Source organism: Echiichthys vipera (genome assembly GCF_963691815.1).
Source record: "Echiichthys vipera genome assembly, chromosome: X".
Taxonomy (NCBI): Eukaryota; Metazoa; Chordata; class Actinopteri; order Perciformes; family Trachinidae; genus Echiichthys; species Echiichthys vipera.
Window position 1 is genome coordinate 6,263,128 of NC_139825.1, and position 18,842 is coordinate 6,281,969.

Here is an 18,842-nt window from a genome sequence, read left to right on the forward strand (position 1 = left end):
TGTGCTCTCTGCCCTGGCTTTGGTTTCTCAGATAGCATGCGGTGAGCCCTGTCACATTCTGGCAGTGATTCCAAGATGCCTTCGCCCAAAGAATGCTGTCGGCCCCGGCCCCTCCACTAACTCAGGTAGGCCTACCACTCTGATATTATTCCGCCGGCTCCAGGTCGCTAACTTGAGCTGACAGCTTAGCGTTGCTCGCCACTAGTGTGGCACAGGAGGCCTCGAGTGCCTGCAGGCGCTCGTCTTGTAAATTGGCATTTGCTTCGAGGGAGCCTATCTTCCGAGCATGGTCAGACACTGCGGCGTTGACGTGGTCCAGCTTTGCAAATCAGCGGAGAGGGCTTTGCGGTGCTCTTACAGAAGGCTAAAGATGGCCACCATGCTAATCTCACCACCTGCCTCGTCTGCGGGGCTAACCTCAGCCCCCTGGTCTTTTACAGTTTGTCTGGTCTCATACGTCGACATATTTTGGTGGTGTGTCCATGAAACGAGACAAATGTTACTATTTGTTGTGACTTTTGGGGGTCCTGAAACGCAAAATGATCTACAGTTGCGAAAGCGAGACTCAACACACCTCTACTCCATCTCGCCCAAACTGGAAGTCGAGTCTCCACTCTTATAAAAGTCATTACATGATTAGTTAATAACACAAAGTTAAGGTGAGAGTTAACACTTTATACTAATAAGAAAAATGTCAGTTGATACTGTCAGTAGACAAAAATACAAGTTTGAGAGTCTTTTATACCAGTTATTGTGTCAATGTTGTTTCCTCAGTGATTTTCAACATTTTTTGTATACGTACAGACCATTGTTGTGAGTCTTAAACACATTTCCTTGATCAAATATCCATAAAGCTGCACTACAACATAATATTGATGGAAGCCACTAAAACACTGTGGAGCAGAGGTCAACTGCAAAGTTGGATGATAATTCTCTGTGTTCCTTACCACAGCGACGCCCTTCACCTTACGCATAATTATTTCATCCTTTAGGATAGATATAGTACTAGTGCAGCTTTAAGGTTGGAGGAAGCGTCTGTCAAATGTCCTAAAAAGTTTAGTAAAACAAACTTTGCTCTTTAAAGTGTGGAATGATGTGTGTGTGTGTGTGTGTGTGTGTGTGTGTGTGTGTGTGCGCACGCGCGTCTGCGTGCGTGTGTGTGTAAGTGATTACTATTCATGGCCTGCCTTCAATCTGTGTTGCTCCACACACAGTGGACTGCAGATGTGCATACTGTATAGGGCTGATTGCCTTCAGCCCTCCCTACACCCAGGCCATGTTGTAACCTTCTCATCAAACTCCAAACGGAGCTGAAATCACTATACCATCAGAGCACACAGCCTTGGTCACAGCATAAATAATCAGAGTTAGTTTCGTCTGACAGGAAAGGCAGCTTGTATTTGTTGCTATATGAAAACAACATAATCTGTCAGAGAAACAGGGACACAGTGTTTCTCTCTGCATTAAGTTACCACCGCCTCAAGCTAAAGATGCTTTTTACCTTTAAAGATAATAAATAAGACTTTATTTATTATGTAGAAGACTCATGTCTCATGTCTTTTACAGCTAGAAAACCTGATTTGCATTTATTTAGATGAATATAATATCCAACTAGCCTACATTGTGGTTTATGTCATTGTGGCTTTGGGCAGACCGATTGTAAAATATTAATAAATCAGTGTTGTGGGCAGGTCGATATCGTTGGAAAACCTACAGATTTGACCTTGACTTACCATTAGGGCTGCATATATATATATATATATATATATATATATATATATTATTGTCACTGCGATGTCAACTTGTGTGATTGCACAAAGTGAAAGAACATTGTGATATTATAATCTTGAGTTAGTTGAAATAGAGTATCAGTACGAAACTGCGCTGTTTTTTTTGTGCCGTGTTTTGGTATGGGTTCACTTCAATCTGTTCAATACAAAAATGTTGAACATGATTCACTTTCATGGGACAGCACGCTGTGAGCCTGTGTTGCTGTGTTGCCTCACAGCATGAGGGTTCCTTGATAGCTCTTCTGTGCTGAGTTTGCATGTTGCATGCAGGATATACCCAAACCAAAAGCCCTGGATCAACTGTGAAGTTCGGTCCATGCTACATGCACGCTCCGCTGCATTTGCCTCAGGCAGCGCTGATGACTACAAAAAGGCCAGATATGACCTGCGTAGGTCCATCAGAGATGCCAAGAGGCAATACAGACTGAAGCTGGAGGGTTTCTACTCCACCACAGATTCCCGTCGCATGTGGCAAGGACTGCAGCACATCACTGACTACCAGCAGGGGAGCAGATGGGCCACAACCAGCCAGCCCTCACTACCAGAGGAGCTTAATGAGTTCTATGCCCGCTTCAAGGCCCTCAACACCAACCAACAGAGAGGACCACTGACTACAGAGCGTGCACAAGACTCACCACTCACCGTGACAACAGCTGAGGTGCGCACAGCTCTGAGGAGAACAAATCCACGGAAAGCAGCCGGCCCAGACAACATCTACGGGCGTGCCCTCAGGGTCCTTTTCATGGGAACTGGCTGATGTGCTTGCTGATATCTACAACCTGTCCCTAGCACAAGCTGTTGTTCCTGTCTGCTTCAAATCCACCACCATCATTCCCCTCCCAAAGAAAAACATTGTGACCTGCCTGAATCGTCCCACTCACCCCTATAGTGATGAAGTGTTTCGTGAGGATAGTCATGACACACATCAAAAAGAACATCCCCCACACCTTGGATCTTTTACAATTTGTGTACCGTCAGAACCGGTCCACAGACGATGCCATCAACACAGTAATTCACACCACCCTCACTCAACTAGAGGACAAGGATACATACGTCAGACTGCTTTTCATAGACTACAGCTCAGCGTTTAACATGGTCATTCCCCATAAACTCTCTACTAAGCTCCTCACTCTTGGTTTGACACCTGGCCTCTGTAACTGGGTGCTGAGCTTCCTCAATGAAGGAACCCCAGTCAGTCAGAGTCGGCAACTGCACATCTCAAACAAGAACTGTAAGCATAGGGACCCCCCAGGGCTGCGTGCTGAGTTTCTTGCTGTACACCCTCTTCACCTACGATTGTGTGGCCACCCAGAACAACAACAGTATTGTAAAGTTTGCGGACGGTACTACAGTCATCGGACTGATTACTGGTGGGTCGGAGACAGCGTATAGGACAGAGGTGGCAGAACTTGTGGCCTGGTGTCAAGACAATAATCTCTCCTTGAATGCAGAAAAGACCAAGGAGATGATCATTGAGAAGGAAGGAAGACAGTGCAGCACATACCACTGCGCATAGGTGAGACAGAAGTGGACAGGGTGAAAACCTTCAAATTCCTCGGCACTTACATCAGCGAGGACCTCACTTGGTCTCACAACGCACAGCAGAGGATTAAAAAAAAGCCCAGCAGCGACTGTACTTCCTGAGAAAGCTGAGAAAATTTGGCATGTCATCCATAATCCTCAGCAACTTCTACAGGTGTACGGTCGAGAGAATCCTCATCAGCTCCATCACAGTCTGGTATGGAAACTGCACTGCCCAAGACAGGAAGGCCCTCCAGCGGCTGGTCAAAACTGCACAGTCCACAACATCATCAAAGACAGCACCCACCCACAGTACAGACTCTTCACTCTGCTGCCATCAGGCAGATGCTACAGGAGTCTGAGATCCAGAACCACAAGGATGACAAACAGTTTTTATCCACAGGCCATCAGGCTGGTGAACAGCTCCCTCATCAAGACCCCCCCCCTCCCTCACATCCCTGAACTGATTTACTTACACACACACACACAACATACAAACACTGTTGCTACTCTCTGTACTCTAAAAACTTTTCATTTTAATTGTGCAATATTGTTCTTGGATCTGTTCTAAGATTCCATCTTTTCACTTTAATCTAGCTTAATTTTTAGTCTGTGCATATATTTTTAGACTGTACATTTTTTTTTACTTAAACTTTATTGTAGCCTTTTTAAAATTCTATTTTTGACACTGTTTAGTTAAATATATATTTTTATTTCATTTTTACTTTCTTTGTGACCAGGGAGATGTGCAAAATAAGAATTTCATGTGCAGTGTGACGTCAGTCTTAACTGAGCATATGACAATAAACATCTTGAATCTTGAATCTTGAATCTTCTCCCCGAGCGTGGGTTTTCTCCGGCTTCCTCCCACAGTCCAAAGACATGCACTTGTTAGGTTAATTGATGACTCTAAATTGCACGTAGGTGTGAATGTGAGTGTGAATGGTTGTCTGTCTCTGTTTGTCTCTATGTGCCCTGCGATAGATTGGCGTCCTGACCAGGGTGTACCCCACCCAGGGTGTACCCCCCTCCCCCCCCCCATAGGGAAAAGCGGTTGGATGGATGGATAATTTACTTTCATTGTTTTTTAATTCAACAAGCATTTTGAGAAACTCTAAGTACACTTTAATATTATTTTTATAGTATATCTTTTTTTTTTTAAATCTTTTTGTCCATCTCAAGTTATATATTGATTGGCAATGATGACTGGGGGACAGTATCTCATTTTCAACATCACACTAGACTTACTCAGTGTCAGATTGAATAGTATTCCTAGTTGGGCTTAAATTGGGCCGGTAAAAAAAAAAAAAGGTGGCTTGTGGTAATTTGGACTGCTTTTTGCTCCATTTGGGTGGTTTCGACAAATGTAATGGCATTATTCTAATAAATGGGCCCCCCTTCCCATCCGAGTGGTATGATTGAGATTGACAGGAAATTGAGTTCACCACATTGAATGATGGAACAAAACCAAATGCCATTTCAGTTTGTACCAAGCCCCCACCACAGCGACTTCCTGGTTGATCCAATACAGAAGTGCCAAAAACTACAGTTTTCAGAGTGTCCAGTAGTAGCAGTTTTTACAAAAGAGCAGTTTCTCATTGACACCCATGTTAAACAGGCCGTTTTCAAAGCAAAATTATACCTATTTAGGACTTGTTTGCAAAAAAAACATTCTAGGGAATATTTTTGTAACAGGCTAGTTTTTATTTTGTTAGAGGTTAAAATTTATGAAAAATTGGGTGCGTCGCCTCTCAAGTGACAGCTAGCCTCTGGCCCTCACATCTCCTCGGAGGCTAGTTGTCAGGATTAGCATCATTAGCATGCTAACTCAATTATCTTGACCTGGACTGCGGTCATTCGTGTGTTTCCATCAGCAACAAGATGGTTTGCTTTTTGATCAACTGTACAAACAGATAGTTTAAACACATTGTGTTAACATTAGCTCTGTTATGCTAATTAAATAGCTGCACTTGCACCATGACTTGCAGTACAGCTTGCTATCTATGGCACATACACTAGATGCTAATCTGGAGAAGCGGGAGGATTCTGGCCGTGATGGTCGGTGTTTTACAATCTATGAGCATGGTACTGTGTTGAATATCAGTTTAAATCATAGATCATAAATGCTGCCTGCACTTCACTCCCGGAGCCGGTGTAGTCTCTGCTAGAGACACTGGAGTGCGAGTCGAGTGCAGGTCCAAACTTTATTTCATATCATAGCCGGTGTAGTCTCCACTAGAGACACGGGACTCCCACTCCTGTTTATCTAGTAACGTGTTCTGTTAGCCTAGCTCCTGGGCGGTGGGGCTAATTCTTTAAACATCACCCAGGCAGACATATCTCTCTGGAGGGTGACATTTTAGGGTAAGCTGAGCTTCCCTTGCAGTCTTAGAGAAATCGCCACTGATACAGAGGTACCTACTGAATGGTGGATTCTGTATACAACTACAGCCCAAGTGTTAAACAACATTTGGAAAACAAAATGAATGTGTAATTAGGATCTGCTTCACATGAAACAACACTTAAATGTATCTTAGATGTCTTAAAGTTTAACATTCCCATACTATATTTAGACCAAACTCAATCTAGATGTGTAAATTTAAATAAACATGCAAATCACTTCATCATTGCTCGAGGAGGTCTTTTGCAAGCTAACAGTACTAAATCTTCTGAAAGACCTCGAGGAGAAAAAGAAACCCATATGGCTGCATCTTAGCTGCTTTCTGTAAATGTTGGCAAATTTCCACACAAGGCCAGATGGGAAATTCTGAAAAAAAAATGCCAAATGTCCCACTTGGAATTGCTACTAGAAGGCTGATCTTGACAGTACTTTGCAGTTGGCAGCTCATATTTAGGGTGAATGTGATGTGAGACCATACTGGCATAAGTCATCATCCTTACATTGGTAACATCTGAGACAGTTTTGCTCTCTCCAACTCTCACCCACATACACACACACACACACACACACACACACACACACACACACACACACAAAGACACACACCGCCAGGTGCATGAATACAAAAGTCCACACATCGTTTTAAAAAGAAAGGCCTTTAGGGTGAGTAGTTGTGTAAGAGCCCAAGCATCGATCTACTCGAAAAGAAGGCCCCAGCAATGGCTGTCACTCCCACTGACCTACTTCATACTATATCCAAAACCAAAGACGAGCAGAAAAGGGAGAGAACTAAAATACAAATAAGCAGAAAGAGACAATAACTAGAGTCACCATCTGTTTTAATTCTCTTTCCAACCTTCTCCTTTTATCTTTCTCCATAATGTTTTCTCCTGAAAGCTGCACAGCAAAAAGACAGGAAACAAAAGGACTTCAAAAGAGACTTTTAAACATGTTGAGAAAGACTTGCTAAAGGTCAGGAACCAGCCGCCAGAGGCCGGGAAGGATGAATGATGCCCCCATCGCTTGCTTCCTTGTTGAGTTTTTAGCCCTATTCGGACAGGATTACTTCAATCTGGGGACGTGGGGTAAAACAATTTTACCTCAGGACGGCTTTAATATAAATGGCCAATTTGCACAGGATTAAGAAATCCCTGTATTCTACCAGAGGTGGGAGGTGTTACTAGATTTACACACTACATCACCTCCTTGTCACCAGTTAAGTGATGTACACTGAGAAAAAAATTAAATCAAATCAACTGTCAAATGGGATCACGATGTAGCCTCCATATGATATGGATTTATTCCTCATGGGTGTAATCAGCAGAGCCCAAATGAAGCCTCTGAAAGAAAAGGTGTATTGCTATTCAACTTTAGCTTTTATGTTATCTATGGTGTTCACTAAGGAGGGCAGACTTTTTTTTTTAACCCCCTGAATTTAGCCTTTAAGGCAGTGCCTGAAAACAGAGGATCAACTCTGTGAAACAAGTCCTGCTTTGTCTTTCCTTCAGGAAAGGTTGATTTTTCCTGAAATCTAATTTCATGATGGTACTACGGCAACTTTGGAGATCCTGAACTGTGATAGTGACAACATTAGGCAAGAAAGTAACACTTAATACTAGAAAGTAACACAATATAATAAGTTTCGTTCCGCAGGGACTGTGCCCACATTACCATGACACTGTAGGTGCAACCGGCACCCCAAAGATGATTGTTCATTTCTGGATTAACATGAACTTTCAGTTTGTTTGTGACAACCCCTCAGGGACAAAGGCTGCCATGCAACCTCCCCCCCCCTAAAAGTGTAGGACACTTCCTTTCTCTCTCTCTCTCTTGGCCTTCTCTTCCTTAGAACTCAACTCGACGCGCTCCTGCTGGAGCAGCTGCTCGCTGTCCTTCGGCCCTGAAAATGCCCCGTATTGAGTAAGATCATCAACCCGTTATCCACTCAACTGAGCAGAACAAAGGGCGATCTGAGTCCTCTTTTGCCTAAGAGCAACAACCAAGACAAGAACCTTTCTTCAACCAGCTTCCTTCCAAGGACCAGCCACTGGCATCAAGCAACGCAACGTATCTTTCCCATCTCATGGACTGGTAAGTAATCACCAACTGGGCATTACTACATGTTATAGGACTTTATGAATGGCTAGATAGAACTGTAACTTTGTTGTAACTTCAATAAGAACTCCTGAGATCCTCAGCCTGCTGGCTTTTGTGTAACTTAAATGTTCACACCTTCTCTACAGGGGTCCAAACCCCACCTCTCCTCTTTGTCTTATTCTCACACACACACACACACACACACACACACACTTGCTTTTAGCTTTAGTTAGTTTATTGTGTTTTGTTTGTTGCATTTATTAATTTGTTAATAATAATAGTAATAATATGTTTGTGTTTACCATATGTCTGTTGATTTAATATTACACAAAGATGAATGAGCCAGCCTCTATTAAGAAAATAACTTTTAAATCCTTCAACTGATTAAACTATTACCTTTACCGGTGTTCAACCCTTAATTAGTAGTTTAATATATTTAATGAGACTTTTATATTAGTTGTCACTCAGTCTATGACGGTGGTGCCCCGAGGAACTCTGGTTTAACTAGAGTAATTTTTATTATTATCTTTGATAATTATTGGTGATAACTAATATTTACTTGATTAACGATAAATTTATTGAGAATACTCAATCTCATAATCTGAACGTGAAACAAGGCCCTACATTTGATTGGTTCTCCGTGTGAAGTTTTAATAAATTAAAGTTATTAATTTTTAGTAATTTTTCTTTATTAATTTCCTTTTTCAAATATTTCATTTGGAAGTCACACTTTTGATCCAATTAAACCTAAAGTACCTACAACACATACCTGGATTAAACAGTGAAAGTTAAGTTAAAGAGGACCTGTTATGCTTTCTGTCTTTTCTGGCCTAAAAATGTTTTCATAATGTTGTATAGTCATGTTAAAAGACACCAAAGTATCAAACAATGATGTACATGGGTCAGCTGTGCTCAGCTCTGAACGCTAGGATTTGTTTGCTATTAGCGTTTTCTTCAAATTTTGTGAATTTATCTATGTAGATGATGCCGGACTTCCCTGCATGGTCATGTTGCTCCACCTCAGGTCCGTCACTGCTGTGCCCTGACCTGCCGGCGCGCTCTGCAGTTGGCTCTTTTCACTGCAGTTAGGAGGTCTTTAGAAATGTCTCCAAAAAAGTGTTTGTGTGGGTGTGAGGGAAAGCCATTTTTCTTTAGCTCCTAAAGATCCAAGCACCAGGCATAAGTGGGTAGACAGGCTGATTCAGGATCCTAATATGTGGGTTTGTTAAACGTTACGACACTTCACACCTGAGTGTTAAAAAAAAAGATTACGTCAGCACCATACATGTGGGACCGTGGAAACGAGCCGCTAACGAGGTGGTGGTGGTGTGTGTGTGTGTGGGAGGGGTCACTTGAGTATGAAAACACGCCGTCATCTTAAACTGCAGTCGACCCCCGTAGTGCCTAAGCTCCGGACAGGACAGACAACTTCCCCGCTCCGCACTCATGAGTAGAGCACCGGACTGACAGCAGCCTCAGCATCTGCCCCGGGTACTGTCATCAGTTTGAGCCAGTGTTACCCTGCTGTGGTTTCCCTGTTGTGTTTCTCTAACAGCAGCATCTGTGCTAAGACTCTCTCGTCACATTCACAAACATCTTACCCATGATTTTCAGGCCACATCTCATATCTACTGTGGCGGATATGATTGTATGTAAGTGCGCACTTACGTTACGGCCACCTTTGAAAAATACATTTGGTAGTTAGATTGCTCCAATCAGACACATACATTTTTCTATTGTGCTAACTGTGACATGGACATAAAGCAGACGTGCACATTGCAGCGTCGTATGTAATGCAGCAATGAATTTCATTTTTAGCCATGTCTTTGCCAAAAATAAGATAAAAAGGAGCTTTGTTGTCCTCTAGTATTTCTTCCATTAACCGGCAGTTGATAACTGTAGTGTATCAAGGTTTAATGTTTATATTAGCCTACTAACAATGTTAGAAATCCTCTCCTATAATCAAATATGTCCGTGACTAAAACAACATTTATCAGTTTCATGTAGGTCATGTTTCCATGAGATAAATTATCTAAAAAAACATTGGACACAATGTTTTAAAGTGTGAGCAGCATTGTTGTGTCTCTGCTGGAGCCTTACACTGGGATTTTAGGGAGACGGGAACTAAGCTGCTGAATATGTTTCACTACGGCTCTTTTTAGCCACACACCCTCCTTCTTCTGCCCATAACTCCATTTTGGTCAGGTCTAAAAGTATGAAAAAATAAAAAACATTTAGAGGGTCTGATGATAATTCTGAGCTTTTTGATTTGTATCTAAATATTTCAGTAGAGATCTCCTCTTCCCCGCATGTATGGGAGTGAATGAGCGAATATGCTTCTGGGCACAGGACCCCCACTTGCGAGTGCTGCAGTACCATGCTTGGCTGCTAAGACCATGGTGCCATACGACGAGAGCGCCGGGCCTTGGGACCTGGTACAGAGACTGCAGAAAGTGCACAGAGGAAAGGAAAAGTTTCCCCAAAATCAACATAGTTTATTGGGCGTTGAATCGTGTCAGGCTTCTCTATAGGAGTCATGAATAATAAATGAACACCAGAAAAGTAGTATAATAGATGAACCTTAAATAAATAGATAATATAAATAAATAGTGTTTATTCCTTTGTAATCATAGCTAACCCTGATAACCTGACATTTCTACCTGTAGTCTAATGATGGGCCACGACAGAGCATAACACAACAAATCTTAGCTCCGTCCTAATTGAGGCTCTGCCTCCTTTAAAGAAGCTGCTTCACAAAGGTGGGTCCATTAGAAGACTGATCCTGAACCTGCACACAGTTTTTCCACACACACAGACTGTGTTCAGGTGCTTCTCATCAAGTCAAAAGTTTTAAAGTTTACTGGCAGGAATTTGTCCTCACATGGCCAAAATTTCTCAGAACCTTTGGAATGAAAGAGTCTTCATGACTAGTTACAACATTTCAAAGGCCAACGGTTATGCCTGTCCGAATGCACCACGTCAGTAATTACTCTGGAGAATGTCAGTAAAAATTACATCAAATTGTTACCTTCTGTAAAATGGTCCGGAGTGAATACGTCAGGTAAAACTAGTCTTGTCGACTTCCTGTTATGGCGGCATAGAGAACAGATGCATGGCGCCACCCTCTGCTTACTAGCTCACTGAAATTAGCCTTCTGCCAATTTTTTACCAAGTCAACTTCACGCCAACCGTGCTCTAAGAAGTGGAAACCCTGAAAATGAGACCATGCCACTGAAGAAGAACAACGGAAATAAAGATGAGAAGAACAAGCAAGTGCTAGCAGCAGAGACGGCGGGCTAGTTAACCAGCCTCCACAGCACGCGTCTCAGTGGTTCATTTCTGAGATGGAGAAAGGAATAAAAAGAATCGAGTCTGTGATTGAAGGACGTTTAAATAGGCTTTCAGAAACAATGGAAAAGATTGCCAAAGATAACGAAGCTATTGGAGTACAGCGCATCGAGGGTAAGCAATGTGAGTTTGATGACTCGCTTGCCGCCATGCAGCGTGAGCTGGATGACTACAAAAAAACTACGGACGGTGAACTGAGTGACCTGAGGGAACAACTGGATGACCAAGAGAACTGAGCCCATAGGAAGAACCTGAGGCTGGTAGGCTCTCCGGAAGGAGTGGAGGGGAAGGACACGGTAGCATTTATACAAGAATGGCTACCCAAGATGCTTGACTTAGAAGGGGAATCTTTAGGTCTCTGCAGCAACGCTGAGTAGATGGCGCCAGACCCCTCGCCATTGTGATTCGGCTGCTTCACTTCTCTGATACGGTCAGGATCATCGAGGCGGCCTGGAACAAAAGTTCACTGCAATATGGCAACTCGACCATAATGATATTCAGAGATATGTCAACAGCCCTGTACAAGAAGAGGAAAGCTTTTGCGCCACTGAAAAGGAAACTCAAAGAAAAGATCACCTTCAGGCTGCTGCATCCAACCTCTTTGTCAATGGATCTGGAGGGGGTAAGGCGCAACGCCATAGGCTGCTGAAAATTATCTGAAGAAATCTCACCCAGATGTGCTGCCACAAGTCTAATTTACTACATGGTAAACCGGATTACACATCTCGATCCTGTTTCGTGATTTCAAGGGACCTATAATAGTGACAGATGGACAGGACTGCTCTCTGATGGCCGAAGAAACTTACTTTTCCTGCTGGTGCAATTTCACCGCTCAAACAGTGCTTGAGTAACATGGACCTGTTTGGCCAGAGGACTTTTGTGCTTGCTCCAACGCAGGGTCGCTGTCTCCTGGAGTAACTGCATGTCTGCCGTTTCCCAGCATCACTTTGTACGTAGCCTGGCTTCCACTCTTCTTTTGGACACTGTTCAAACTTGTTCATCTTTATCGCAGACCCCTGATGTAAGTAGGTTACTAGAGGGGGTTACATTTTTGCTTTAAATTATGTTTATAAAATGTTCAAATCACTACATAAAGGCAGACGTACTTTATGCTACTATAACTGCCAGTTAACGGGATCCCCTTCTGATAAAACACAGGCCACTGCCCTTATTACCTCACTTTATTATTTCGCTTATTTTCATTTTTAATTTCATTACGTTGATAAATATCACTCATTTGAGATGGACTGGCTCCGTTAACCCTGCTGTGGCGCGTCTTTACGCATATGGCGTGGTTATGGTAAATTAAAGTTAAGGAGCAGTCTATCAGGTACACATAGCACTGTCTTTTTTCTCCTCTTATCTGATTACAGAGGCGATGGCTATTATTTATAATGCAACTACAGGATGACTGGTTATTATAAGCATCACTTCATTTGATAACTAAAGGGTCTGCTAATTACAAGTTTTTGGCTCTATGGTTTTACGTGTGTGTATGTAGTTTGAAGTCCCCCCATCCTGGAGGGCCCTCCACTATGTTGGGGTAATTGTTATTACATACATTGTTCCCTCACCTTAAATGGTGGTCATTTCCTGGTGTGAACTTGGCTTGGTTAAGCACTCCCTCAGTTGGGGAGGGAGTGGGGCAAGAGGGGGGATTTTCCCGTTTAGTCTCTTTTTGTTTTTTCCTGTTACACTCTCACTCTGCATACAAGACATAGAAGTGTATCTCATAGATAAGACAATAGCCTGGATTTATTGCCCTAACTGTTTCTGGATCTTACGTCGCCTCATAGGAGAAATAGATTCAAATAGATTGCCACAACGGTAGCTTTTAAGTATTTGACATGGAATACTAATGGCATCAATGACCTGTCAAAACATAGAAAGGTACTTAACTTCCTTAGGAGTCATAAAAAAGATATAGCTCTACTACAGAAGACTCATCTAACCGATGCTAAGCATGTTAGACTAACAAGCCAATGGCAAAGGCAGACCTTCTACTCCTCCTTCCCATCCCAATCTTGAGGTGTTGCTACAGTGATAGGTAAAAATGTCCCTCTACAAGTAGAAAATGTTGAGAAAGACAAACAGGGCAGATACTTGATACTTAAAGGCTCTACATCAGGTGAATCTATCACGTTAGTTAATATTTATGTATGGGGAGAAAAACATAAGTCAGTACATGAGTGTTCCTTCTACTCACATGCTCATAAAAGCTACTCCAGAATTGATATTTTTCTTTCTCATGCTTACAGATTTCACCTTATATCCTCATGCAACTATCTAGCTATGACTCACTCGGACCATGCTCCTCTCATGCTCCAGATGGCTCAAAAGAATGCTACTAGTAGTTACAGACTTTGGTGATTCCCCACACACACCTACTTAACGATGTAGATTATGTTAAACTTATTAGTAATAAAATGGACAGTTTTATTAGCATTAATAGAGGGACTGCCTCACCTACGGCTGTGTGGGAATCCTTAAAAGCTTACGTGAGAGATGAGACTATGTTGTACATCATGGGAAAAAAAACAATATATGTTGAAAACCAAGACACTTAAATCAGAGATTAGGAATCTCGAAATGGAACATTCTCATACTCATAGTGAAACGACTTTAAATCTTTTAAACAACAAAAGGACCGAATGTAATCTGCTAACCACTAGGATGTTTGAGAATGCCATGGCTAGAACAAAACCACAATACTACGAGCATGGGGATAAAAGTGGTAGATTATTAGCCTGGCAGATACGAAAAGAAGAAAACTCTAGATGCATCCCCTCAGTTAAGACCAGGGATGATGCCACAGTAGTCCATGACCCCAAACGTATTAATGACATTTTTAAGGTTTCTATGTTTACTTGTATTCCTCTCAGGGGGTCGCTACTCATAAACTTATGAACTTTTTAGAGGGGCTGGACGTTCCAGGGATGGAAGTGGGGACACTGGAGAGCCTAGTGGAAGATAGTAATAAACAGGAGGTTTTGAATGCAATTGGTAAGCTCTCCGCAGGAAAATCGCCAGGGCCATGTAATTTGTTTGGATACTGTTATGTGTTTGAAAAACTTCAATAAATAAATTGTAAAAAAAAACAAAAAAACTATTATAATCTGTGATATCCTGTCAATACGTAGTTTCCACATTTTTTTGAGCATGGAGGCGCTTAAAAAGGGACTCATCAATTCTGTCCCTTAGTTTCGTGTTTACTTAATTTTGTGATATTAGGAAGCAACGTAGCATGGACATGGAGACAGTGATGTGATGTAGTGCATAAATCTAGAAACCTCTCCCACTCCTGGTAGAATACAGGGGTTTCTTAATCCAGTGCAAATTGGCCATTTGTATTACAGACGTCCTGAGGTAATATTATTTTACCCCATGTCCCCACATTAAAGTAATCCCCTCCCAATAAGGCTTAACAGTCCTGTATGTATGTAATATCTTTTTAGTAGAGATGAGCCGGATACTTGTACAGATAAAGCACTTTTGCTGAGTCCGAGTAATATACGAGTAATAAACGTCAATATCCGTGCTGGGATTGAATGAAAATCATCATAGGGTAGCGAACTGTGTGTCACAGCGCTCCTCCTCTACACACATGCAGACCGTGTTGCTGTGTCAGGCTCTCACTCACACACAGAGCAGCTCTCTGTTTTTCCAATAGATTGTATAAAAAATTGACGTAGCCTCTTCGTCTGGGTCTGTTCTCTCTACCTGATCCAATCATATTCACCTCTGGGAGCCGCCATCTTGTCAGACATTGACTCCTCCTCATTTCCTCTTACCAAAAAAGGGCATCAATGTGACGTTGGGGGGAGGGAGATACGACCGCGTGGGTGATGTTTACAGAATTAGCCACATTAGCTCCACCGCCCGGGAGCTAGGCAAACAGAACACTTTACCAGATAAACAGGAGTGGGAGTCCCACGTCTCTAGCAGAGACTATACCGCCTCCGGGAGTGAAGTGCAGGCAGCATTTATGATCTATGTTTTAAACTGATATTCAACCCAGTACCATGCTCATAGACTGTAAAACACCAACCCTCACAGCCCGTATCCTACTGGTGCTCCAGATTAGCATCTAGTGTATGTGCCATAGATGTACTGAGAATCATGGTGCAAGTGCAGCTATTTAATGAGCATAACAGAGCTAACGTTAACATGGTGTGTTCCTTAACCCTTTGTACAGTCAATTGAAGAGCAAACCATCTTATGACTTGTAGAAACACCACCACACGAATAATGCAGTCCAGGTCCAGATGACGGTGTCAGCATGCTTATGATGCTAATCCTGACAACTAGCCTCCGAGGAGAAGTGAGATCCAGAGGCTAACTGTCATTCAAGAGGTCACACCCCTAATTATTCATAAACTTTAACGTCCAATAAAATAAAAACTAGCTTGTTACAAAAATATTGTGTTGTCATGGAGATATGACTTATACAGATTACAATGTTTTTTGTAAACAAGTCCTAAATAGGTTTATTTATGCTGTGAAAAGGGCCTGTTTAACATGGGTGTTTTAAAAGTTAAAACAAGAACATCATGTTGAGTATGTTGTATTCATTGTTGTAAACTTGTGTAAATAGTTTTTTTGCTGTCGTGATCAAAACCATTGATCTGAAGCTCAATGCTCAACTATTTCTGATCAACCCATCTCAATTACATGCTTAAAATTACATAGGTTAAAGCTCTGGCCATTTCAAGACATCTTGACCCACTTCCAGGTTAAAATCCGCCCACTTCCGGGTTGCGGATACGGATAATTCATGTGGTAAACGGGTACAGATACAGATAATGCTGTATTCGCTAATCCCTACTTTTTAGATTCCTGGGGATTTGGGAAAACTGTTTTTCAGTGCAGAACTTTGAAAACAAAAGTTTAACTTCCTACCTGACATAAATGGAGGAAAGACATATCTGTTGATAAAAGCTAAAAAAATACAGTGGTTGAAATGCATGTAGCAAGTTTGAAATGGGTTTTTGTACCTGTGGCTTTATACCATAGCCTGACTGATTCTGATTGGCTGCAAGGTGTTCATTAAAATGTGAAAATGGACACTAACTAAGTAGTGAAACTGTCTGTTTACTGCTCTGTGCCTCTGTTTGCAATGTATTGCATCAAAACAAGCGTACATGTTATTTCCAACACTGAGTGTCTTCCCTCAGTGACTCGTCCTCTGAACACCAGGGGTTGGAGACTGTAAGAAGTGGTAGGACTTTATTCAAACTGGAAATTGACGGAACAACAGCCCAATGGAGTGGCAACAACTAGATTCACTTTATAAATGTAAACAGAGGATCATGAGGATTTTTGGCGGTGTGCAGAGTCAGAAGAGTTGTTGGAAAAGCTTTTTGAAAAATATACAGTCTTTCCCAGTAAGTGCTCGGGGGCATTGTGTGATTTCAGACAGCACTTACTTGGGAAATTTAGTGTAATTGATGTCAGTACACTCACTGCAGTGCACTATTTAGGGCACAACAATTAACTCTCTTTTACTTTTACTTTTTGTCAACTGTACGCAGTGTTGTTGACTTTGACATTTTTCGTCTGATTGTCCTTGAGATGAGAAATGAGAAATGGATTTTTTTCAGGGTCAGAAAAACTGTTTCCTCAAAGTAACTATGCAGTAGAGGGTTTCTGTCAATGGTGCTTGTGTGGGCATAGTGCATTCAAACAATTCTGTTGTTGTTGAAAGAGCACTGGTGCTCAAGCCTGGAGCAGAAATTTATATTATTAAAACCTACATAGCCTAGACACCCCACACATAACAACTCTTTCTACTTATACATTTTTTGGTCTTGGCAGCCAGAAAGGAGCACATACTGAACAACTGAGGACACCACACTGAATGAGAGGTAGACTATAATCAGCTGCCCCTACAACTGTGCAACACATGTTCTATACAGCTACAGAAACATACGTTCATCGAAACAGTTTTTTTTGTAGATTCACATAGCTGTTTACACAGCGAAGAGAAAGGAACTAAGAAATTGTATGTTGAGTTACAAAGCCCACATCTCCAATTTGGCCAATGATTCATATAGGACAGGCGTTGGGCTCAATAATGGTGTTTTCTTCTGGTTTAGAAACAATTGGCCAATCAGCTGAACCAAGAGTTTTATATTAAAAATGATGACATCTCAAGGAATATGTTGGCATTTATTAGGGTCTTGTTTCACATTTTAAATAGAAACATGAAATTGAGAGATGAATTAATACTTAAAATTTTTGTTAGTTGTAGCCCTAAATGTGTTTGGTTTGTGCTTACCTGTGTTAAATTGTGTGTGAGTCGGTGAGGTTTTGCTGGTTGTAAGAGGTGTGGTTAAAGAGCATTACCTCACTCTTTGGTTTTCTGTCTCCCAGGCAGTAATGCAGCCAAGGCCATCAGGCTTTTTAACATCTCCCTACTGTCAGCTTTACACTGATCTGGTCTTCTAACTTAAAGTTGGAGACGTGTCATCCACATTTGGCTTGCTCCACTGCTGCTCTTAAGCAAACCCATTTAGTCTTATTAGGGGGACGAGTCTGAGGGTTCTTTAGACTGAGTAAGGAAGATGAAAGCTTCAGACTTTTCCTCATTCAGACATTTCCTCATTTACAAACACTGAAAATAGCTACCGGAGATGTTGTTCTTTTTAAATTGACAGCTCTTTTCCCTGATCATCGTCATTTTTAGTGAGCATTTTCAGTCAACACCTGCTGGTCTTCTCCATCACTGCCAGTGTTTTTACCCATGTTTAATTAAGATGCTTCACATCATTGGAATCTCCAGTCTTTCCTTGCTATCTCAGTTATTATTTCTATACATTTCCAATGTATCTCTGCTAATATACCAGGCTGTTCTTGTGCATTTTCTGTGCATATAACAACAAAAAGTAATGTGCACTAACTTGTGTGTATTCCACGTATTTATTGTGTTTGTATTAAGTATTGACAGGAGGATACGTGCTATAAGACAGCGAATCGGGGCATAAGAAGGGATGTTGGGGTTGTGGATCACGTTATGGTATTTTTGGACCACTTCCAGTCCATCGCCTTCTAGTGGTAAACTTCGTGGTCGACTTCCGGACCGTCAAGTGCGTAATCTGAACACACCCCTTGCTCCATGCTCCACACACAAACTGCTAGCGAGGAGACCGGGTGGGTTAACAACCAGATAAGCGATTGGCTAAGGCAGATTCATGTTTCATTGTAGCCAATCAGAGCCAGTGTTTTTACACACAAGCCAGGACACACACACACACACACACACAAACACACACACACAAACCCCACCAAACTGATTCGAAGCAACAGAACAGAAACAGCATGCCCAGCAATCCGATGAAAAGTTTTTGCAAGGGTCAGATGGTTAGGCTACATGGGTAAGCCGGATACATGATGCATACACAAACAGACAAGTGTTTTTGGAAGGAGAGTATGGATGGGTAGATGAATATCTTGGAGCTGTAGTTCAATCTTTTACTTTTTTAATGAAGAAAATACTTGAAATACAGTAGCCTATGTCTTCCAGACTATTTGTCTCAGGTTGTGAGAGTTTGATTTATTTAATTTGCTACAGTAACTGTAAACACACTTTATATTGTTTGACTGTTTACTTTTGAAGAAAAATACTTATAGAATGTCTACGAGACCAGTCGTCTGAGATTAGAATGTGTTCACTCTTGAGTGTAATG

General features: G+C 41.8%; 1 protein-coding gene across 1 annotated transcript in view; it reads right to left on the minus strand.

The window, feature by feature from the left end:
* The window catches only part of LOC310966028 (receptor-type tyrosine-protein phosphatase gamma-like), a gene marked incomplete at both ends in the record, with an annotated part of 771,775 nt that overhangs the window by 164,104 nt on the left and 588,829 nt on the right, over positions 1-18,842 (minus strand). The window lies entirely within an intron of this gene.